General features: G+C 36.1%; 1 protein-coding gene across 1 annotated transcript in view; it reads left to right on the forward strand.

The window, feature by feature from the left end:
* The first annotated feature begins 2,485 nt into the window (after positions 1-2,485).
* The window catches only part of LOC121419937 (oxysterols receptor LXR-alpha-like), a 49,962-nt gene continuing 27,112 nt past the window's right edge, over positions 2,486-25,335 (forward strand). The window contains exons 1-2 of the mRNA XM_041614420.1: positions 2,486-2,844; positions 21,179-21,331. The gene's annotated coding sequence lies outside the window, so the exon portion shown is untranslated. The remainder of the gene's footprint in view (positions 2,845-21,178; positions 21,332-25,335) is intronic.

A 25,335-nucleotide genomic window follows, 5' to 3' on the forward strand; every position in this document is an offset into this window, starting at 1 on the left:
ACTATAGTTTGTGATGAAGGTCGGTCGACAGACCCATACCAAATAGCAAATACTTTTAATAATTTTTTCGTTGAAATAGGCCCAAAGTTAGCCAATATCACTCCTCAAAATGATACAGATTTCAGAACTTATCTATCTGAACCAAATTCAAAATCTTTGTTTTTAAATCCAGTAAGCCAACGTGAAATATGTAACATTGTCATGCGTTTCGATAACAACAAAACTCCGGGTCTTGATGAATGCTCACCTAAGATTGTTAAACTTGTAATCGAACTAATAAGCGAACCTTTATGTCATATATTCAATTTATCGTTAACCTCTGGGGTATTTCCTGACAAAATGAAAGTTGCTCGAGTTTCTCCAATATTTAAAACTGGTGACAAAGAGCAAATTGGTAATTATAGGCCCATATCAGTGCTTTCTGTTTTTTCTAAAATATTGGAAAAGATCATTTATAAAAGGGCGTATAGTTTTCTTGAAAATAACAAGTGTCTTTTTGAATCTCAATACGGATTTCGTAGTGACCACTCAACAGAACTAGCTCTTCTTGAATTAACAAATACAGTAATTGACTCCTTTGAGCACGACTCATTTGCAATAGGGATATTTATTGACTTGTCAAAAGCGTTTGACACTATTAATCATAAAATACTTTTATCAAAACTAGATAACTATGGTATTCGTGGAACTGCCCTCGACCTTTTTTCTAGTTACCTCTCAAATCGTAAACAATGCACCATTTATAACTCCATTCAGTCTGAACTTAGGACAATTGAATGTGGAGTACCGCAAGGGTCATTACTTGGCCCACTTTTGTTTATTTTATTTATTAATGACATTTATCGTTCGTCAAATCTCCTTTCCTTTATTATGTATGCTGACGATACCAATATTGTTTATTCTGATAAAAATCTTTATCACTTATGTGAAACTGTAAATACTGAACTAACAAATGTTTGTAAATGGTTTTGTGCGAACAAGCTTACCATTAACTATAAGAAATGCAACTACATTATATTCCGTAACTCCACAAAGCGTATTGATCTTAATCATGTAGTGGTGAAGCTTAACAATCAAATAATTCCCAGAGTTGAAAATACTAGGTTTCTTGGCGTTATCATTGATAGTAATTTAACATGGATACATCACATAAATGAAATTGAGAACAAAGTTGCAAAAAATATTGGAATAATATATCGTCTTAGTTTTTACTTGCCTAAAACTGTATTACGTACATTGTATTGCTCTTTAATCCTGCCATATTTTTATTACTGTAATTTAGTCTGGGCTAACACATATCAAACCCATCTTAAAAAATTATGTTCCCTTCAAAATAAAATTGTACGTATTATTTCTCCAGACGTCAGTATACCACCAGCAAATACCACGAATTTGTTTCATTCCCTAAAATTGTTGAAACTAGAAGACATCAACAAACTTCAACAATGTCATTTTCTCTACAGATGTTTAAATTCTCAAATTCCACAAAAATTTCGTGATTCATTTACACATGTTTCCAACATACATCATTTTGATACCCGTTCAAATAATCAAATATTCATTCCCAAACATAGAAAAATAATCTTCCAACACAACATTCGTTATACTGGCCCCAAAATATGGAATGAAATTCCGGATTACATAAAAAAATCTTTGTCGACAATCAGCTTTAAATATAAAATGAAAAAAATGCTTCTGTCGTTATATATATAAATATTTCTCCCTTCTTACGTTTTCTTTGACTTCTAACACGAACCATGGACAAATTGTTGTTGCGGCATTTATACTTTGCCCCCACTGATATTTTGTTGAGCATTCTATTTTATTTCGTAAGTCATGCCCGCCTCCCCGCTCACGTCTCCCTCTCTTGTTCACTTTCATTTTCTTTGTTTTCTTTTTTCTTTTCTCTGCCCTTTTTCTTGGTATTGTGTATTGTATTTTTGTCTACAGGCGTATCCCGCCACAAGCCTCAGCTTTTAGGGTATACGCCTTCTTCCTTAAACCTAATATGTACATATTTATATATATATTTTGTTTATATAACAAATTGATTTATGTATGAATTTATGTTATGAAAAAATGTACTGAAATGGAAGAAAATAAATGTTTTATTTGAATTTGAAAAATGCTTATCAGAGAATTTCCTTTTTGCTATACCTGAGCTTTCTCAAAATGTTCTCTGTCCATATCCATTAAAATATATGATCTGCCCATTATTTTTTTCCAGCTTATATATACATGCCTATTCTGGAGACAGGGGGGTTTTACAATTTCAAAATAAATACTATTTCTATCTTTCCGAAATTGTTATTTCTAAAATTCTCTACATGACTTTCGTTTTTTTTTTTTTTTTTTTAAGATGGGGCCCAGAACATTCACTGCCCCCCGGGCCTTCACCCTCGCTCCCTCACGCTCGTCCTCCTCTCTTGTGTATTTCTGTTTTGTTTTTGCCTTTTCGAAGGTTCGTGATTTTCTTTCTGATTTTCCCCGAGTTCCAGTTTCAAGGCCGCTTACTGGTCGCTTTTGTGAGACGAGACAGCGCGATGAGCATGGACCTACATGTATTCGTAATAGGACTGGTCCATGATATGAGCGAGCTCAGCCGGCCTGCTGCCCTGGGGATCGGATCGGACCGTGTTAATTGTCGCGCACCTGCACCGGGAGTACGAGTGTCGGCGGCCGTAAGTGAATCCATCCAAGGACATCAATGATCGACCAAGGGCAAGGGCAAAGCTTTGCTAAGTGCATCACACATGTAGTACAGAAACATTGGATATGCCGTTGAAACTCCTTTCTATTTTCTGATTCAAATACCGTGGTACCTGACTGACGTCGACTTTATAGGTATGTAATTAGTCTACCGTACGTACCGGGCGGTAGGCGGTATACGGTACGGTACGTAGGCACTCATTCAATGAACAAGGTTATGATACGGTATAACCTTGTTCTTGTTCTGAGTTACATCCCCATGTGTGGCAAAATAATGGTGGCAATGTTTGGCTTAATTTCTCTTTTTAAATGGGACAAATGCTTGATTTTCTATTAGGCCCGTTTTGAACATGTTGAAAGTCAATTTTCAATGATTTTTGATGCACGTGTACACGGCATGTTTTTCGGTCGTGTATAGCCAGGGGCGTTGTGGGGAGTGAAAGTTATATACTTGTACGTAGCTCACTCCCCACTAACGCCAGGAATCACCGTACATGCCTTTGCGTATCGGACAGGATTACCCATGGTGAACCTAGACCTAAATCACCAATTTTAGTTATAGTTTTTCGCCCAAAGTTATGTACATGGGCAAGTTTTATGTTTACCCCCATTTGATTATATTTCTTTTATTTTTCATTAAATAAATAGTCGTAAAATTGAAAGAAATTAAGAGCAATAGCGTTCACTTACCCCCGTCTGTTTACGAAGCCATTTTGATTTCTTTTGTTATGATACCTAGATACACACGCGTGCAGAGCTGCAACTTAGATTTAAAAAATACTTGCATTTGTCAATAAAAATCACGATTTGTAAAATATTTGTTTCGGTTGAAAAATATCATGAAATAATTTATATGATATTTATCGATAAAAAAAAATATTTTGCGATTCCTGACATCTATCGGCAGATGCAAATATTTTCAGGTTGGCGGTTTGACTGCCAACTTGAATAAAAAAAATATTTGCATTTTTTAACTCCGGTCCAAGGTATGCAATTACTTAAATTATTTGTATTTCCCTGAATGTATATCATTAAATTTCGCTCAAAAAACAGTTTTAAATCACGATCTATAAAACGCTAGTTCACTATACGTTGTCTGTAGCCACGGACCCCCAACCTCTTCAGTCTACATACCGGTATGGTGAGTGGAGCCAACGTAGTTCAGCGGAACAACCAAAATACAGAGACTGAAGCTTTTGGTCTACTATCTCACTAAAACTAGATACACCCTATGACAATATATTTTCTTAAAGGAAATTTGCTTTAATATGAATCCAACTATGAACTCAGAACGGTACTACTGTTTTTAGAGCAAAAAGGAAAAGCTTCAGTCTGCGTATTTTCGTTGTTTCGCTGAACTACGTTGGCTCCACTCACCAATACATAGACTGAAGAGCCCAGAGGCCCGTACGTACAGCCAACATATAAATAAGTGAACTAACTTTTATAGGTCGCGATTTAAAACTTTTTTAAGCAAAATTTTTAGTTTCATGGTTTCCATTGGGTCGCATGTCATAAGGTGTTCCAATTTCGCGAACAGGGTGAAAATGGTCAAACATTTTATTTTTTGATATGTTATAGCTATTACCATTCTCTAAATAACGAAAAAGTTTTAAGGCTCGAATACCTTTATTTTTCCTTAAAATGACTAATTTACAGCTAATTATTACATAGACATCTATGTAAATGTGAATTTTGAAATGTGTTTTTCTCAAATTGGACCTGCTGCATATAAAATGGTGTCAATAGTTAATGCAACATTGGATCACCCTAGTATTTTGCAGTTATAATCTTTAAACATCAATAATTAAATCTGTACCAAAAATCAAATAATTATCTATTATTGTATGCATATTAATTATACTAATTAATTAACAGTATTTAATTTCACATTTTTGCCCCCAAAATACCTGTCACTGTATTTATATGCTTGGCAAAATGACAATATCATGGGTAGAAATGTTTATTGCAATGATACACAACATTTGTACTAAAAATTAAGATTACAAATTAGATAATTAACCAAACCTTTCCAGTTTACTAATTGATTAGGTTGCAGATCCGAGCTGATATACACATGTATTCCATTGCTGCATATTTTCAAAGTTGTCAAATTTTTATGACATTTAGTTGTTCCCTGCTTTAAAACGCCCAAAAATATGAGGATAACAGTCATATTACATATTATAGTAAGTTGTTAATTAGGTTTAATTAATATTTTATCATTTACCACATCCACCGGCTCCGCATCCACCGGCTCCGCCACCCCTGTTACTTCAAACTTAATCTGCTATAGTTTTTGTTCCTGATATTGTATTGATCTAATTCATAGTAATATATTTAGCCTGTAGTTCTAGCTTCAAAATGAGATATTACTCAATAAATTTGGTCAAGATGCTGTGATGTAGCAACAATTTATCCATGGCACCGTGCGGAAAATTGTTCATACGCCACCCTTTTTGCATACCCAGCTTATGAAATGCGACCATTGGCATTATCAGGGAAATAATTGCGTACCTTGGACTGGATTTATTGATAAAATTTTAAAATCCTGTGGATGATCGGATCCAGAAACCTTTCATCTAAGACATTTTCACCTGAGCTGACGGTTTTTTACTCAAGTGCATAGCAGAGTGAGACTATAGGCGCCGCTTTTCCGACGGCGGCGGCGTCAACATCAAATCTTAACGTGAGGTTAAGTTTTTGAAATGACATCATAACTTAGAAAGTATATGGAGCTAGTTAATGAAACTTGGCCATAAGGTTAATCAAGTAGTACTGAACATCCTATTAGAGTTTCATGTCACATGACCTAGGTCAAAGGTCATTTAGGGTCAATGAACTTAGACCATGTTGGGGGAATCAACATCAAATCTTAACCTGAGGTTAAGTTTTGGAAATGTCATCATAACTTAGCAAATATCCTATCTCTGTAAAGTGTATTGGTCTAGTTCATAAAACGTGGAAATAAGAGTAACCAAGTATCACTGAACATCTTGTGCGAGTTATAGTAGTTTTCAAAGTCAGCACTGCTGCTATGTTGAATCGCGTGATGCAGGTGAGACGGCCAGAGGCATTCCACTTGTTCTTGCAAGTTGCCATCATGAATGGCATCATTATCGTTAATGTCTCGATATATCGAATGTTGTCTGCTACCAGTGATCGTAGCGGTTTAGCTCGCATGTGGAGCAGATAGCATAATAATTAATATCGATATCACATTCGTAAATTGTCGATGCACTCTCCGTTCGTTTTTCATTTATCAGTATTCATAACAAATGAGTCTTTAAAAACTAAAGTAAAGGTAAATAATCGCTTTTTAGAGCACTGTTGAAATTTGTTTTTCTCCATTCACTTTGTACACAAATCTCCCCATTGACATTGAGTGTAAATGTCTCATACGTATCATGTTGTCCCATATGTAATAAATTTTCTATTAAAAGTAAATTCTATTTTTGAAAGTTTTTGTGGTATAACATTTTCATTCTTAATAAATTAGAACTTCCCAGAGATGCAACAATACAAGTATTGTATTATGAGAAATAACTTAAAGGTCAAGTCCACCCCAGAGAAATGTTGACTTGAATAAATAGAGAAAAATCAAACTTTTCAGTGTTATGCTGGTTGGATTTTTCTTTTTTTATTCAAATCAATTTTTTGTTGGGGTGGACTTGTCCTTTAAAAAGCATCCTCAAAATGTTATGGGACAAGTTCATTCCATCTTTGGACAAGACCTAATTTGCATATTTAATTAGATGACACCACTTTCTCCCCAAAGTAATAAGATGTTAGGGGTCCATGTCCCACCTATGACTAAATCTCACAAGTTTTGTTTGATTTTCTGAGTTTTTGTAATTTAGTCCCATACATAACGCCCATTTTACCAATTATGCAAATTACATGTACATGTAGGTGCCCCAAATTAGCATAAATATTTTCTTAATGAAATTTTAAAATTCAACATTTGGGTTTTCTTACCCCACCAAGATAACTTCTTAAAATCAAAGATGAAATTTTGCCTTCTAGGTTGACCTTTTCTTGAACTTGCCCATGAATTCACCTTTAAATAAAGGGATGGTCCAGGCTGAATATATATCGCCTTAGTAAAGCATAGAGAATCACACTGAATCTTCAAGAGAATGATGCATACATGAATGTACTTCATATCTAGAAAATATTTTGAACAAATTGGCGTATTCAGGGTGACCAGATTTCACAAAATGATATACGGGACAATCGACAAAAAGGATCAACAAAGATACACATTGTTAGACTTGTGAAAAATATAAAGAATTGAAAGGGAGGGTAAACGAAAGAATGGAGAGAAAGAAAAGACAAAAGAAAAGAGATGAATTGAAAAGAAATAAAGAAAAAACGAACTGAAGGGGAAAAGAAGAGAAAAAATAAAGAAAGTTAGAATAAAAGAAGGATGAAATAAAGAATAAAAGAGAGAGAAAAGGTTTCCCTCATTCTTTGAAATGAATATAGAAAGAAAAAAAGAAAAAGAAAGGAAGAGAAGATGGATGAATAAATGTGTGAAAGACAAAATAAAGGAGAGAAAGTAAAAAGAAAATAAGAAAAAAGGGGTGGAAAGAACGAATGAAGGAAAGACAAATGTTTCTTTCATTCTTTGGAAGAAAGAAACAAAGAAATTAGAAAACAGGAAGGAAGGAAGAAAAACAAGGACGGAAGGAAGGGAAATAAATGATAAGGGAAAAGTATTAGAAGAAAATATGAAATAAATAATGAAAGAAAGGAGGAAAGAGAGGGAGGAAAGAATGAAGGGAAGAGAGAATGAAAGAAAGAGAAAATAATGGAAGGAGAGAAAGAACAAAAAAAAGAGAAAGGGAGAAGGAAGCAAAGGAAAGTTTAAGGAAAGAAAGAACGAATTCAGGAAATAAAAAATGGAAATTCAATAAAGGAAAGTAACAGAAAGAATGAAAGAAAGACAAATGAACTGAGAGAGAGAGAGAGAAAGGTTCAGAAAAAAAAGATCGGAAATAAAGATAGATGGAACAAAAAAGGGCAAGCAGGAAGGATATAACTTTAGATGAATAAAGAATGTTACGAAAGAAACAGGAAAAAAGTTCAAACTTCAAGCAAACAAAAAATCCATTCATCTAAAAAAATCATAATGATATTTGGTGCTTTTTAATACATTTTTAGAATTTTGAAAAACTAAAATGTTTTAGATAATAAAATTTCAAAGTGAAACATTGTCAAATTTAAAAATTAGATGAAACATAGCGGCATCATACAACAAGATCTAGTTATGAAAACTCAATAATTTGTTCCACCGATTACATCTCCAAATTACAGTACATGTAGTTTCATTATTATTTCTGCTTTGTCATCTTTTGGTTATTTGATGAAAATTCATCACTTGTTAATGTATTAACTATATTTTGTTCAATATTCTTAAATACGGGACAAATAGGCGTCCCGGGAAGGGTTTGTCGGGACGCCGGGACAAAGGAGCAAAATACGGGACAATCCCGGGAAAAACGGGACGTATGGTCACCCTGGGCGTATTAGATGTTGATGTTGCTGGCCGTCCATAGTTGTGATAGATGGAATCAATAGTAACTCTTTAAAGACGGGGCCCTGTACCCTGTACCGTTACGGTATCTTTGCCGTGCAATGTTCTTGCAAAAGATCCTTGATTCTGATTGGCTGTTGATAAGCATTACCATGGCAAATAGTTACGGTCTCATAATAGTAACTTTTATGCAACGGGGCCCTGATCATTTTCATTTGGTGTTGTAGTTTTTGCCTTCGGGGAGATCAAATGTGAATCCAAAGACAGGAAAGTTGTATGCAAAGAAAATGTTGCTTACATGTAGTTGAGAAATGTTTCATTGGCAATTGATGTATACATTTATGGCAATTACTTTGAATAATGTCCTTATTATAGATTAGGATGTTAAAAATGCTTTTTTTGAAAGTTCCTGCATCAAATTTAATACAAGATTGCAATGTCCCAGTAGTTGACATTTTTTTAAATAACTACCATCAAGTTCCCCGTGTGCCATGGATAATCAATATCAGAATCTGTCACCAAACAATATCTAGAGTAATGTACATGCAGAGTTCTGTAAGAATAGAAGCTCTGATTCAAACTCTGCATGTACCACTTACACTTGACATACATGTATCGATACCCCTTTGACGCACTGCTAAGAATCAATATTACGGTACTCTGCTTGTTCTCAAATGGCATAAAAAATAGCGGTACACGAAAAGTAATTAGAGTTACTTTTTGATTCACCCATAAAACTATCAATCACATGAGTAATGAAATGTAAATGGCTGTTCTGTGAGAGTGAGGCAAATCATTGTAGTGTAATGATTTCTATGTAATTTGGGGCTTAAACTACATTATCAATTAAAGAGAAATTATGCCACACTGATTTCATGATTAAGTCTGTAAAACCAGGCTTAATTGTCAGTATGTCATCAAGGATCTAGATCTGGTACAGTTACATAAACTGAACTTTGTGAAATCTTGAAATCTACGCTGAAAAATGTTCACACTGAAAATCACCAACACAGATAAGCGTATGTGGGACAGTGTATTATCATTGCTTTGAATGTCATGCCCGACGCTTGACCCGAATCCTGTGCTTATTTGCTAATTTCTCAGCAATTACACAATATCTTCCAGAATCCTTCGGCACATATTCTTTATTATACAAACAGGCACTTTGGTGGTCATTTCAATTGGATTCTGTATGAACTCATTTTGATATTGTTACCAAAACTGGCATTTACCTTTAAGGCTGAACTGCCATGACATGTTACCTTGTTTTAATAAAGGAAAATGAGGCACTTGAACGAGTTGAATTCATACAAAAATAGAGAAAAACCAAAGAAACAGATCAGTGAATTTACAGGGAAGTTTGATGAATAAAATTTATCGCATTTGAATATTGAGAAACCAACTTCCCCACTATACATATTTCAGTCTATTAAAATTCTCTCTTTTGAGTGGACGGAGGTTTCACAAAAAATCATAGATGAATTGTTTGTCGTTCATTGAAATGAGCAAGAAAGAGACATTTTTGGGAATGTTTTCAGTGTGCAAAGGAGAGAGTTGTACATGTGTGACATCCAGAGCTACCAAGTCTCACGCATTATGCGTGAGACTCAAGCATTTTGGACTCTTGTTCATCCCCTCAAATCTCTGTCTCACGCAACTATCACAGCCTATTCCCATATACATTGTACACAATGTCTGTGATCTCACTCAGATTCACAGAAAATCTCACGCATAGCTGGTCTTTGAACTTGGCATCTCTGTCTTTATTGCTTCTTTAATTTTACTCATACTTTCATTGATCTCATTCTTTGATTTTTCAGCTTGTAGAGCTAGTTATCCTGCTCGATCCAAGGGGCTGATTTTAAAAGGCAATCCGAGCCGTGGGTTTGATTTCAAAGCTAAATGATAGTAGTTGCAGTAAAACACTAATTTCGTGAGAAAGTCTGTAAAACCAAGGTTAAGTATGACTACATCATCGTGGACCTACATCTGGTACAGTTACATGAACTGAACTTTGTGAAATCATAAAATCTAAGCTGAAATACAATCACACTGAAGATCGCCAACACAGATAGGCACACGGGACAGTGTATTGTTATTGCTGGAATAATGACCGACGGAAGTGACCGAATCCGTTCTTATTTTGCTTATTTCTCAGCAATTACACAATTTCTTCCAGAATCCTTTGGCACATATATTTTATTCATACAAACAGACACTTGGGTGGTCATTATATTAGATTCTGTAAAATGTCATTTTGAGATCGTTTCCAGAACTCGAATTTATCTTTAATGTCATGCATTGAAATGAGCTGATTATGACATTGTGCATGGCATTGTGAGTGCCCTTGTCCCCATTATTGTCTTTCACATCTTGTATTGTGCCAAGGCAAATGAAAATTGCGAAAGGTCATCAAAGTCATCATCCTCAAATGATTATCATTATTTATTCGGCATTTCAACACAATTATACATGTACATGGATTATAGTACAATACAACATAAACAATATACGTGACATAATACAAAGGAAATGGGATAAAGATGAAGGGCCTGGCTGGGTTTGGATAAGGTTAACCCTAAATAGACTGGGCTATTTCAACGCCTAAGAAGACTGGGGGGGGGGGGGCTGATTCAGCCCCCCCCCTTATGATCTCAGCCGTCGATCGCGACGAAAATTGGCACATGCATTACCCATGGCATTATCTACAAAACTATAACATCAAATTCTGCAAAAAATCTCATGTCTCATTAATTATGCTAATTTATGCGTAAAATCATAAGTTAGCTCTTATTAATAAAATAATGCCCCTGAAATGCTAATTTTTGTTTCACATACTCTAGATAGACATCTGATCGAATTGATTTTCAAAAAATTTCAAAATCACATTTATTTTCTTATGTATTCTATTGTTTTCTAAATTTCTTATGTATTTGTTTTTCGACTTTTTGTTTTTTATTGTTTTTTCAATGGAAATTGTCGGGGACTTTATTTCTACCATAAAAAAGATAAAATTAATTGATTTTAAGCAGTAAAAGGAAAAATAATGATACATTTATGAATTTTGGCTAAGAACACTATTTGCATTGGATTTGTACACAAATTCACGTTTTTGAGTAATCTTGGGTCTGCATGCACTTACGAAATGTTGCGTAATTTTGGAACCACGTACCCGGGGGTCACAATTTTGGTCTCAAAAGTTGAGCGAGACTTGAAAGTAAAAAGTCAGCGAGCGACGCGGTCAAAAAATTTCGCGCGGCGGATTTATCACGAAAAATGTCAAGGGGGGGCTGAATCAGGCCCCCCAGTCTTTTTAGGGTTAAAGGTCAAGTCCACCTCAGAAAAATATTGGTTTGAATCAATAGAGAAAAGTCAGACAAGCACAATGCTGAAAATTTCATCAAAATCGGATGTAAAATAAAAAAGTTATGACATTTCAAAGTTTTGCTTATTTTTAACAAAATAGTTATATGAACGAGCCAGTTACACCCAAATGAGAGAGTCAATGATGTCACTCACTCACTCACTGTATCTTTTGTTTTTTATTGTTTGAATTATACAATATTTCAATTTTTACGAATTTGACGAGTAGGACCTCTTTGCCTGAAGCACAAAATGTTAAAATAATGGAATCCCACGTGTTCAGGGAGGAATGAAACTTCATTTCACATAACAATGACGAGAAAATAAATATATTTCATATAATAAAATACAACAGAAATAGTGAGTGATGTCATCAGTTCCTCATTTGCATACCGACGGAGATGTGCATACATATGAATTTGTGACCCCCGATTTCTTTCACCTAATTTGAAGCTTTTAATCAGCCCGGGTCAGCTGTGCACACACACAGAACCGACTAAGCGTACAATGTCCGCTCAGCTGCGCGGTTGAATCTGATTGGATCGGATTGGATCACGCTAGGTTCGGGACCGTTCTATTTAGAGCAAGGGTGACACGGAGGTTGGCATGGTGGAAGGGACACGTACAGCGATTTATTGAGACTGTTTATTTTCAGCAGGCATTGTTTCTTGTCATTTTCTTGTCAAGGAATGTGAGATGCAATTCATTAGCTGTCTCATCGCTCTCTGCCTATGTGATTATTTACTGAAGATTAGTACAAATGTCGCCTCTCTTCTTCATCTTTTTCTCATTCAATCTCATCGATACCCGGTGTCGGGTTTCTCTTCCCCTCCCTCGTGGAGAAATGAAATGCGCAAATGTAGCAAAGTTCCCCAAATCAGACGGAGGCTCCAATTTGTTTAATCTTTTGACGTTTTTTTTCATCCAATGGGAATCATTTATATATCGAAATGTTCAGAATGAACTGAATGACTTGAATCTTTTTCCGGTGGTAAAAAATAGCCCACTCCCGGCAAGAAACCGCCAGATCTAGCCGGAAGCGTTCAGTCAAAAAGTTCAATACCACAGAAATTTTGACCAAATTGATGGAAAATAAACAAAAAATGACGGTGGGATGGCGCAACAAAAAATCATGATTTTACATCACCATTTACGAAGAAGAGTTAAATTTTCTTATGCTTTTTCCGGTGGTGAACTAGGCCAATCGGATCAAAATATATGGTTGAAAAAGGGGGAAAATGGCACATTTTTGCGGCTTTTCACGGCGGCGCGCAGTGTGTTTGAAGAGGTTGACGCTTAAGTGTTTGGGTAAAATCCAACTGTTTTGTGAAATGAAGCGATGCCATAGCTTTCTTATTTTACATCCGATTTTGATGAAATTTTCAGTGTTTTGCTTGTTGAATTTTTCTCTTTTTATTCAAATCAGGTTTTTGTTGGGGTGGACTTGTCCTTTAACTAAATTACCATGACCCTCAGGTCTTCCAGAGCTTCCTCAATCACACAACCTAAAACATTTTCAAGAGCTCTTGTAAATTTGATGGGTGGCTGCTGGCATGGTAACCGATACTGTGCGTTGGAGCATGGAGCGATAAAAAACGTCTAGCTCCATGGTAGGAGTGATGTGACATGAATCGAATGCACTATTCAATTGGGCAATTATTCATTGTGTTTTGCCTTGTCAAAATGTTTTTGATATAATTATAAAGCCAGTTTGTATTTTACGATTTGCGCATGCACCATTTTCTGAAGTACATGTATGTCAAAAGTACATGTGTAATCAGTGTTAATGTTGAGCTCAGCTAGCGGAAGTGAGGGATCTGCACGATTTACTCTGCAACCTACGTGAACTGTTGTTCGTTATTAATGTCTACATGTACATACAAAATCGCATGAAATGGAGATCAAAACGACAACATGTACAAGGTGTAGAGTGTATGTGGTTCTATTTTTTGAGTGATTCAATCGGATTTAACACTGATAGTTCTATTTACGATTACTGCAATTTATGAAAATAGCCTCTACATGTTTTCGAAGCTGTGCATTAAGTCCTGGAACACAGCACACATTTCTGTACATGGGACAACAATAACTATATATCTTATCAAGTATAAAGTCTTATCTTGCCTTGAATTTTAAATGATTCCTGTGCCCTTTTTCAAAGTTTCTTTTTTTGTACATGTGCCTTCACAGAATCCTTGATTTTGATTGACTGTTGAGCCTTGCAACCGATGCCATTGAATGGCAATGTTGCCACAATGGTATTAAACCTTCAGGCAATGGGACGTTGTATTGAGATATCAAATACATCCAGGCCGAATCATGTAGCCTACAATCACAGCAGCATCTGTTGTGAAGACCCACAAACTTGTTATTCCAAGGAGATATCAGAAGTGATGTACATGTACTTGATGATAACACAGGTCTTGCTTCAGCACTTTAATTTTGGAGTAATTTTCCATTGGATAGATTTTAAGGAATATACTGTATCATCATACAATGTACCTATTAAAGTCTTTCCAATATTTTTTCAATTTTGTAGTTCATTATATTCAATCATTTAAAAATCAATATAAAAAAGCTGTCAGCATCTTCAGACTATGACAATCATGCAGGGTCCTGTATCACAAAGGTTAGCGGTCGATCGTACGCTTGATTTCTACAAGTGATTGTACATTTGAGCCAATGCAATCAATTGTACAAAAATGCTCTACGATCAGTGCTAAACTCTGTGTTAGGGGCCATCCAGGCACCCGATGCTAGCTGCATCATGCACGCATGACCGTTCCATAGGGATGCATACGCACTCACACGCTGGCGATCCGTTCCAAGGACCCCCGTTTCACAAACATTTGTCGTTCCGAGGACTCTCCTTTTTACAATAAGCCCGCTCGAAGAGCCCCGGTTTTTTTCTCGCCCGCTGCACACCCCCACCACTTTTTTGGTCGAGTGCACCCTCTCCCCCCCCCCGGTCCAGGCATCAAGGTGTAATACATAAAGTCCCCAGTCTATTCTCTGCCGTTTCATTTCCTCACTCCTGATCTCTTCATCCAGTGACCTGCTACTTCCATTGCCTTTTTACAATACAAAGCAGAATCTGCACAAATAAACCTCAAACCGATACTCTTTCTGCATGTTTTTTACCAGGGGAGTTGGCTATTTCCAACTCCTTGTGTTCACTGAACATTTTTTTTTTCAGTGTTTTTCATAACTAAGGCAAAATTTTACGTCATAACCCGCAACTGTGTTTTCGATCCATACCCAACTTTAATGCATTTTCCAGTGTATGTTTGTCTTTCAATTCTCTTCGGATCATATTTGCAGCCTGAGAACCACAACTCTTTTAATCTTGGAAAACATAAACTAATCCTAGGAGGAACTGTAATCTACTAGCAAAAAATATGAACCTCTGACTGAGTCTGAACTCTGAAGGTGGATACATACATGTAGAAGAACTGAGGTAAAATTTTATGTCACAACTCATTAACTGTGTTTTCGATCCTTGCCCAACATTATAGGTCAAGTCCACCCCACAAAAATGTTGATTTGAATAAATAGATAAACGAAACTAGCAAAATGCTGAAAATTTGATCAAAATCGGATGTAAAATAAGAAAGTTATGACATTTTAAAGTTTTGCTTATTTTTCATGAAACAGTGATATGCACAACTCAAATGAGACAGTCGATGATCCCCCTCACTGTTTCTTCTGTTTTTTGTCTCACCTGCGAAGCAAAGACAAGGCGGCGGCGTCAACATCAAATCTTAACCTGAGGTTAAGTTTTTGAAATGATGTCATAACTTAGAAAGTATATGGGCCTAGTTAATAAAACTTGGCCATAAGGTTAATCAAGTATTACTGAACATCCTATTAGAGTTTCATGTCACACATGACCAAGGTCAAAGGTCATTTAGGGTCAATGAACTTAGACCATGTTGGAGGAATCAACATCGAAATCTTAACCTGAGGTTAAGTTTTTGAAATGTCATCATAACTTAGAAAATATATGGACCTAGTTCATGAAACTTGGACATAAGGTTAATCAAGTATCACTGAACATCCTGCATGAGTTTTATGTCACATGACCAAGGTCAAAGGTCATTTAGGGTCAATGAACTTTGGCCGAATTGGGGATATCTGTTGAATTCCCATCATAACTTTGAAAGTTTATGGATCTGATTCATGAAACTTGGACATAATAGTAATCAAGCATCACTGAACATTTTGTGCAAGTTTCAGGTCTCATGATTAAGGTCAAAGGTCATTTAGGGTCAATGAACTTTGGCCGAATCGGGGTATCTGTTGAATTACCATCATAACTTTGAAAGTTTATTGGTCTAGTTCATTAAACTTGGACATAAGGTTAATCAAGTATCACTGAACATCCTGCATGAGTTTTATGTCACATGACCAAGGTCAAAGGTCATTTAGGGTCAATGAACTTTGGCCGAATTGGGGATATCTGTTGAATTCCCATCATAACTTTGAAAGTTTATGGATCTGATTCATGAAACTTGGACATAATAGTAATCAAGCATCACTGAAAATTTTGTGCAAGTTTCAGGTCTCATGATTAAGGTCAAAGGTCATTTAGGGTCAATGAACTTTGGCCGAATCGGGGGTATCTGTTGAATTACCATCATAACTTTGAAAGTTTATTGGTCTAGTTCATTAAACTTGGACATTAGAGTAATCAAGTATCACTAAACATCCTGTGCGCGTTTCAGGTCACATGACCAAGGTCAAAGGTCAATGAACTTTGGCCGAATTGGGTGTATCTGTTGAATTACCATCATAACTTTGAAAGTTTATGGATCTGATTCATGAAACTTGTACATAAGAGTAATCAAGTATCACTGAACATCCTGTTCGAGTTTCAGGTCACATGATCAAGGTCAAAGGTCATGTAAGGTCAATGAACTTTGGCCGTGTTGGGGTTTTTTGTTGAATAACCATCATATCTCTGTAAGTTTATTGGTCTAGTTCATAAAAAGTGGACATAAGAGTAACCATGTATCACTGAACATCTTGTGCGAGTTAGAGTACATTGTAGTATTCAAAGTCAGCACTGCTGCTATATTGAACCGCGTGATGCAGGTGAGACGGCCAGAGGCATTCCACTTGTTTATTGTTTGAATTATACAATATTTCAATTATTCATAGATTTGACAATTAGGACCAACTTGACTGAATTATATAGAACTAGCAGCAATTACCCATGGCAGCACAGGGGGTAGGAGTCATTTTTCTTTATCAAAGTGTGTGGGGGGAGGGGAGGGGGTGACATTCTTGTATGTACAGCTAGACTGCCTATTTACACTGAACATGCTGAAAGCCGAGCAGTTTATTGATGAAATATATTTAGACAACTGATTTATAGCAGACTTCTCTTTCAATATAGATAGGAGGTTCAATTAAGTTAAGCATCTTGGGTTGAACTGGAGGAAGAACTTCAATAATCATTACAGAGTGAAATCCAAATCTAACTATAAAATGGAAAAAGGAATTAGAACACGGTGTATTCAGTAAGCAGTCAAGAGTCAATTATTGTGATATAGAAATGTTATGATGTCATGTATTGGGTCGGAAATAAATATGTAAGTACATTGCACATGTACCTTACAATGCACATTAGACTGCAGTTGTTTGTAATTTTTAAATCAAAGGTTGCTCAATCATATATAAGTATGGCAGGATGTCGAAAAGAAGTGAGAGTGAGAGAAAGGGGGGGGGGGTGATAAAATGAGTGAGACAGAAACAGTGGTGGGAAAATGAGAGAGAGAATGGGAAAAATGAGAGAGAGAGAGGGGACAATGAATGACACTGAGAGACAGAGGGGAAAATGAAAGAGACCCACACGGGGAAAATGAATGAGAGAGAGAGATAGTGGGGAAAATGAGAGAGACATGCAGTGGGAAAATAAGAGAGAGAGAGATGAAGAGAGAGAGATGAAGAGAGAGAGAAATTAAAGAATACAAAAGAGCGAGATAGAGAGAGAGAGAGAAAAGATTTTAGATGTTAATTGTGATAAAAAGATAAGATTTGTATGGCTTACATGGGCATTTTAATTTTTTTTTAAGAGGTTTTAGATATCTTTTTTTTACTGGTGGATCAAATAGTTATGCATTGAAATAATTGATAAAAATCTTAAAAAGTACACTGTAAATGTAGTATGGAATTATTGTGTCTTTTAAAAGTTATATGGGCATCTTCACTGATTATAATTTCATTCAAATAGGCAATATACATGTATGCTACAACAGTATACAGATGAAAAGATCATAATATTTGAGATGGCATAATGCATAAGGTCCCGTATGTCTGTTATACACGGTATTGGCTGTTGAAGCGATAAACCATTTTTACACTGTATTATTCATATCTACATTTTTAATAAACATCTACATATGTACAACAGAGTTTTGTAGAATACATGTCAAACAAAATATGTGTAGCAAAAAAAATGCCAGTGTTGCCAATTTGCAGAAGAAAATCTGCTCAAATTTGCCCTTAAATAAAAGGGTTAATAGCAAATCTATTTAAGACAATTTTAATTTTGGGTTTTGGAACTTAGCACTGAGTTGATTATCTGACTCAACCAAACAACTTCATCATATGTTGGAATTTAGATTTACTGCGGCATCAATCATTCAATATAAATATTACATTTTACGTCAAAATACTAACCATGCACTGTTCAACTGTGTACAACAGAGCACTGGCACAGTTTTGGAGCGTTGAGTAGCAGGTAGCCCAATCTGTTAAAACAATAGGATTAAATACAAAGGATGTGTTAATGAAACTGGGCAGAAACATTAGATGTAGACCCTCACCCCCCAGCAAACTCCCAGTCAACACTTGTTTTCAAAAAGCCAAGTCAGAATAGGGTTAACATCTTTGTGACAACTGCCCACATTTTGTACGGTAACCACTGAGGACATCGGCCGATTACGGTATCTTGTTTACGTTTCAGCAGCGCTACACATGCATATATACATGCAGCCAGCGCATGAGTGTAAGTACGTACCGTCTACCGTGCTTTGTATTTCGCTGACCCGAGAGAGGTAAAAGGGACTGGGAATTTCGAAGCTATACTCAGGGCGGCGAAAAGGAATGCCAAAAAGTTACGAATTGTCAAAAAACTTTAAATAATGCGACCAAAATACCACAAACAACCCCCGTCATGACAATCTGTGAACAATTTAACCATGTTTAGAAAAAATTCCAGCTCCATTTAAGAGTGGAAAACCACGGAGAAAACGTGCTTCAAACAAACGGAAGGACACACAAGATTAGCCAAATTATAGTAAGGATTAAACAATGCTCATTCCACATGTTCGGGGAGGAATTAATCGTTGTTTCACTTGACAAGTAGGAGAAAAATAGGATATTCCCTATTTTATATGATGAAATACAAGAGAAATAGTAAGTGAATGACATCATCACTCTCCTCATTTGCATACCCAACAGGATGTGCATATAACTGTTTTGTGAAATTAAGCAAAACTTTAAAATGTCATAACTTTCTTATTTGTCATCCAATTTTGATGAAATTTTCAGTGTTATGTTTGTTGGATTTTTCTCTTTTTATTCAAATCAAGTTTTTGTTGGGGTGGACTTGTCTTTTAATGCGATTTCCAGTGCGTGTTTGTCTTTCAATTCTCTTCAAATCATGTTTGTAGCCTGACCACCACATCTCTAATCTTTGAAAAAAAATTGTAGGAACTGTACATAGTCTACATGTACCGGCAACAATATGAACTCTCTAATCTTTGAAAAAAAAATTCTAGGAACTGTACAAATTCTACATGTACCGGCAACAATATGAACCTCTGAAGGTTGATATAGATTGGATATTGCAGGTTTTGTATAATCTTCATGTACCTGCAAAAATATGAACCTCTGAAGGTCAATATGGAATGGATATTGCAGGTTGTTCGAGGACAATTAACCGTTACATGTAAAATGAAATCCGGGGGGGGGCCTCTTCCATTCACGAGTGGATACCATGCGCGACCATGGGGTCTCGAAAAGTACCCTAAACACGTAATTTCCATATTCTGAAAATGCACCCCTTAACAAGTATTGGCGTGTGAAACCCTACCCTTAACAAGTATTGGAAACAAAATGATACTCTTGGCAAATATTCCCTGAAATGAACCCCTAAACAAGTATAGGAATGTTTTATTGTAACGGGTCCTTTGGTCATCAGCTTTTATTTGGTTTAGTACGACCCCACTTCTACACCTCGCGCAAATCGGACTCTAAACACAAAGTGTAGGGGCAAAAAGGACATCCTTTATAAAACATTTAATTTTGTTTTATCATCCCCGCAAATTCGACCCTAAACACGTAATCTTCCTAGCGAAATAGATACCCTTTTTTTCATTATTTTTGTGTTTTTGACACCCTTATCACATTACGTACGTAACGTGCCCTATCGTGAAAAAGACATCCTTTTTACGTGTTTTTTTGGTCGCACATAGTATCCACTCGTCAATGTAAGTGGCCCCGGAATGAAATCCATTTCATTTTCACCAAATTTTTCAGTTACTTCAGTACCTACAATGTAAATTGATATGGGTTTGTGAGCTTGATTGTTTGTTATCAAGTTTGAAGTTCACCCTTTTAAAAACGGTCACAAGGAATGTGCAATGTAAACAATTTTGTGTTGAGTTTCAACCTCTATTTAATACTCAAGGTCAATGTTAAAGAGAAATTCCAGTAGTTGCAGTAAAGACTGATTTCATGAGAAAGTCTGTAAATCAAGGCTTAATTGTCAGTATATCATCGAGGATCTAGATCTGGTACAGTTACATTAACTGAACTTTGTGAAATCTTGAAATTTTAGCTGAAAAATGTTCACACCGAAGATCCCCAACACAGATAAGCGCACGTGGGACAATGTATAATTATTGCTGAGAGCGTCGGGCCCGACGCTCTACCCGAATCCTGTGCTTATTTGCTGATTTCTCAGCAATTACACAATTTCTTCCAGAATCCTTTGGCACATGCATTTTATTTATACTTGACAGACACTTTGGTGGTCATTTCATTGGATTCTGTACGAACTCATTTTGATATCGTTACCAAAACTAGCATGTATCTTCGAATTTCATCAAATTTTGCAGTGTACTGTAGTTCAGAATTGTATACTTTAATAAGTTGGCAAATCCTCTCATATTGCTATTCATTTACTCTTTTTGTAAAGAGTAGCAGCAAAATGATGTCAAAGATGACAAAACATGTCTAAAAAAATTTGAAATTTCTGTTACAAATTTAAGAAGTACAGTGAATGCTGCAAAACCCATGTAATTATCACAAAATCTGCATGGTATTGGTTGTTCATGTAGCGAAATCTCTAGGTGTAAACTTTAGAAAATGGGGGTTCATGTTTTGCAGCTTTTAAAAACACAACCTGCTAATTGTCTTACCAGTGCACTACATACATGGAGCTCCCAATATAAAATGCAATACAAAAAAGGGTATGAGTTTGTAAGTTTTCATATCTACCATTCAGCCTGATAAACTGAACAACAATATATTTTCATTCCTTCTTTTCCCTTTCAGACAATACAGAGGCAGACCTTTTATATTTGCAGTGTGGACACAGGTCAATGAGAATATTGTGGAGAGCAGGCATTGAACTGAAACGCATCAGGGATTTTTAGACCTTATACATGAACTTGTTGAGAAGAAAAATTGCTAGGCTTTGTCATACAGGTAAGTGTTAAGTTCTACAATTTGCGTTATTTATCAATGCAGACATACGTGCACATGTGTGTGAGCTTGAAGGCTTTTGACAATTTAGCGCAGTGCACATGGTGGGTCTAGACGCAGTTTGTTGGTGGTCGTGTTTTAATTAAAGGGCAACTGTAGTCGGAACACGGTGGATTTTGTAATATTAATGTAGGCGAATACACATGATTTAGGTGAGTTTGATCTACTGTACATAGCTTTTTAGAAAATACTGCACTGTCTACTCAATTTGATATCCTTTAATACCTTCCTGGTTTTCTCCCTCCACTGCTTTCGGAGATCAGCCTTATGAAGGCAGACTTAGTATCCTATTCATCATCCAGGGTTAAAGACAGGACAAGTTGATTATCATTGTAAAGACATGGTTCATACAATCTCTGGGTGCGTTTATGCGACAAAGACGTGTGATGTCACTTATGAACAACTCTCCACATTACTTTATTATATAACGTGTATTTTACTTAAACTGCCTCTTTTATCACATCTATCAGTAGATCATGTGTTCCGTCTATCTAGGAGGGCATGTAATACAGAGTTTTAAAGAATGCATCGTGGATAAAAAGTATGTACATGTATCACTTTCAGAAATAGCAAGAAGATGATTTTTTTTGTATTTTATTGTCGATCAAAGGGAAAGTTGTTCACATGTGACATCACACATCCTTGTCGCATTGCCAATGGGAGGATCTCCATAGCATTAGTGAGTGCGATATATTCAAATGCTCATAACTTTCTCATTAATGGTCTGATTTTTCTCAAACTTTCTTTGTTCTTATTCTTTGATTTTCCTGTTTTGACAAAAGCCTAGCTACTTGTTCCAAAGGTTTCATTCTCCTTTATTTTAGTGTAACATTGTTGTTCAGCAGGATCCATGGTTAAGTCAAATATGAAGTGTAATGTAAGAAATCATGCCCACCAGGACTTTAGTTGAATAATGTTGAAGCAATGTTTGGATTTAACAACATTCAGAGCAGTACAAATTTGGGCAAATTTTAACTATGTAGATATGAGTAGACAAGACAACTGGATAGAAAGTCTGTCGTAGAGAAAGGGGTAAAATACTCGAGTAACCCAGACTTAACCTTGTGTAGACCGTCTATAAATAAAACGTCTGCCAAGATGGAGCTATAACAGTCTCTTATTTTATATGATAAAAACAGCCTATATGTAGATTGCTTTTTTTTCTAAAGCTGCATTTTGACCCCAACCGGGTTTGAGAACGCTTCGCGAGCATTCCCATGGTGAGCACCCCAAAGTGGTTTTCAAATCCACATCAAAAGTGGTTTATTATTGAAACAGGAATGCTGTCAGCGGGGTGATAACATGTCTTGCCTGAAATTTTAAACCTCAGAGTAGATACTTCACACAGTGTGTGGAGTAGCAAGCACCAAATAAGCAATGATCGCTCCCCGAAGAACTTGTTTCCTCACTTATCTGAACCGCGAGCCGATGCAGGTTGGTACACGCTATGAAAAAGCCGATTAAGTGTAAACATTGTATGTAGGTAGCGTGATTAACAGCACGCCTCACGATCGCTGAGCTGCGCGGAAATGCCCAAAGTCGCCCTCGAAATCACCCAAAATCATGCTTTTCGGGGCGACATACCATCTAAATGTTGCCCCTGAAATTATTGCCGAGTGATAACAATTCAACTGCCCACTAGTGCCATATGCTGGAGTTCCGCTTACCATTAAAGAATCATCTATAATCCACACTCAAAATCATGAATAAGCCTTGAAAATAGCGAGGACCGCAGTTTCAATTCCGAAGTTGCGTCTGTACCACGTATTTCCAGACACATGGTACCAGGTACATGTATGGAAAAAAAATCAACGCAATGGTCGGGAAACAGAACATGTATAGGGGTCCATTATGACTACCACCATGTACAATTTCGAATGCAGATATCACAATTCTGTGATAAAATAATTCGAATTACACAAGAAATGAATCTCAGAGTCTAGTAACCTAGCATGAGTTGTTGTTCGGCTTTGCTTTTCAAAACGGCCTATTAACATCCAAAATAAGTTTACCTTAAATTTAATAATTATAACTAAAAAGTCATTTGTTTTCTTTTTGAGGGTATGAGGTAAATATAAGACAATAAATCATCAAACAAAGCTCCATCTATTTTACAAGGCCGGCGGCAGGCTCACGCATTAGCGCTTTTACTAGCTAGCCAGTCAGAGCTCTATCTGGGGGACAATTCACTCAGTAAAGGCCTCAATGATAGTAATTTTCTGTTTCAGACATAGTTTATATTTCAGTATATTATTCAAAACTGCCAATAAAGTTTGATGATTTCTTCATCATATTTAAGTTCTTAATGAATACATTCTCACCAAATTTAGACTCCCCCATAGAGAAATGCAATTTTCATGGAGATCTGCATTTTCAAAGAACTTCGGGAAAAGTTAGGGTATGTGGATTGTGGGCCTTTATTACATGTACATGTATATGGCTGAGTACAGGGTATTACATACTGGAATAGATGGAGTAGAAATTAGATATTTAATTCATTTATATCCAAGTCCAACTCACATTAAATACACACACACCTACATCCAAGATTCTAAGCATGAAAAAAAAATAACTTAGAAAATCATTCAATATTAAACAAAAAGTAATGATTCATTGATAAGTGGACAGGTGTTCCTCAAAAGACAAAAAAGTAGCATTTAGAAAGAGCCCCTGAAATGCAAAAAGTAGCCCCCCAAATTAGACAAAAAATGTAAAATGGAGCACCCGAAAAAAAAAATTTGTCAGTGACGTTACTTTTAGCCATTTAAGTCAAAACCTCACTCAAACAGGTCTTATAACCTGCAATCTAATTACAATACATTGTAAAACAATTATAATTCAAGAATGACAATAACAAGTTCAATGAGGTACACATTGCATATTTGATTGTTTCCTTCCTTTGGTTGTTGATTGTAACTTTTAATAGTACATGTATATTTCCTCCATCCTTTTTGTTAATTGGACCAAAAGCTCCCCTTGTATGTTGAAGAAGAGCTTTTTGCAGTGCTCCTCTACCGCTCTCCTTAAAAGTTCTAAGAGAGCTTTTTATAGCTCCCCCTCATGATTATAAAACTGAGAGATCCCTGCTGTACACACTTTACGTGCATTCAATTACTTTACAGCAGATAACATGATTTGTATACATGTAATACACTGTACGATATAAATGCTACAATTCACTCAACATTTTGAAGAAAAATGCAGTCTTCTAATTCATCTTGATTGTCGTTATGTAGCATCTGTTACCATGACAACGAATGCGTCAAGGAGGGTGCAGAAGACTTCATCTCTACCCATACAGTTGCAGATTTGCATTTTGATTATTAATTGGTGTAATACATGTATAGGGTCTTGAACAGAATGATCCCTTCTTTCCTGCTGTGGTATATGTATTTGTATGGTAATCCTACCCAAACTGCATGCAAGTTGCTCTTTTTCTTTAATTTCCTCTTCTTTTTCTTCCTCCTCCTCCCCCTTCATCTTCTTCCTTTTTCTTCTTCTTCCTTTTTCTTCTTCCTTTTTCCTCTTTTTCTTTCTCCTGTTTCTTCTTTCTTCTTCTTTGTTATTATTCTTTCTTTCTTTTTTCTTCTTCTTCTTCGTCTTCTCCTCCTCCTCTTCCTCCTTTTTCCTCCTCCTTCTTCTTCTTCTTCTTCTTCTTCTTCTCCTCCTCCTCCTTCTCTTCCTCCTCCTTCTTCCTCCTCCTTCTTCCTCCTCCTCCTTCTTCCTCCTTCTTCCTCCTCCTTCTTCATCTTCTACTACATTCTTCTTTGTAATAGCACAGTAGCAGTAGTACATGTAGCTACAGTAGCTACAACAGTACTTAGACATTATACATGTACAGTACATGTACCGATATCTTGATTGGTTTCTATTGAGTATTGTTCAAGAAGACAAGAACCTTGGTAACAATCAATGCATACTGTACCTGAAGAGATTTGATAAACAGT

Source organism: Lytechinus variegatus, chromosome 8, assembly GCF_018143015.1.
Source record: "Lytechinus variegatus isolate NC3 chromosome 8, Lvar_3.0, whole genome shotgun sequence".
NCBI lineage: Eukaryota > Metazoa > Echinodermata > Echinoidea > Temnopleuroida > Toxopneustidae > Lytechinus > Lytechinus variegatus.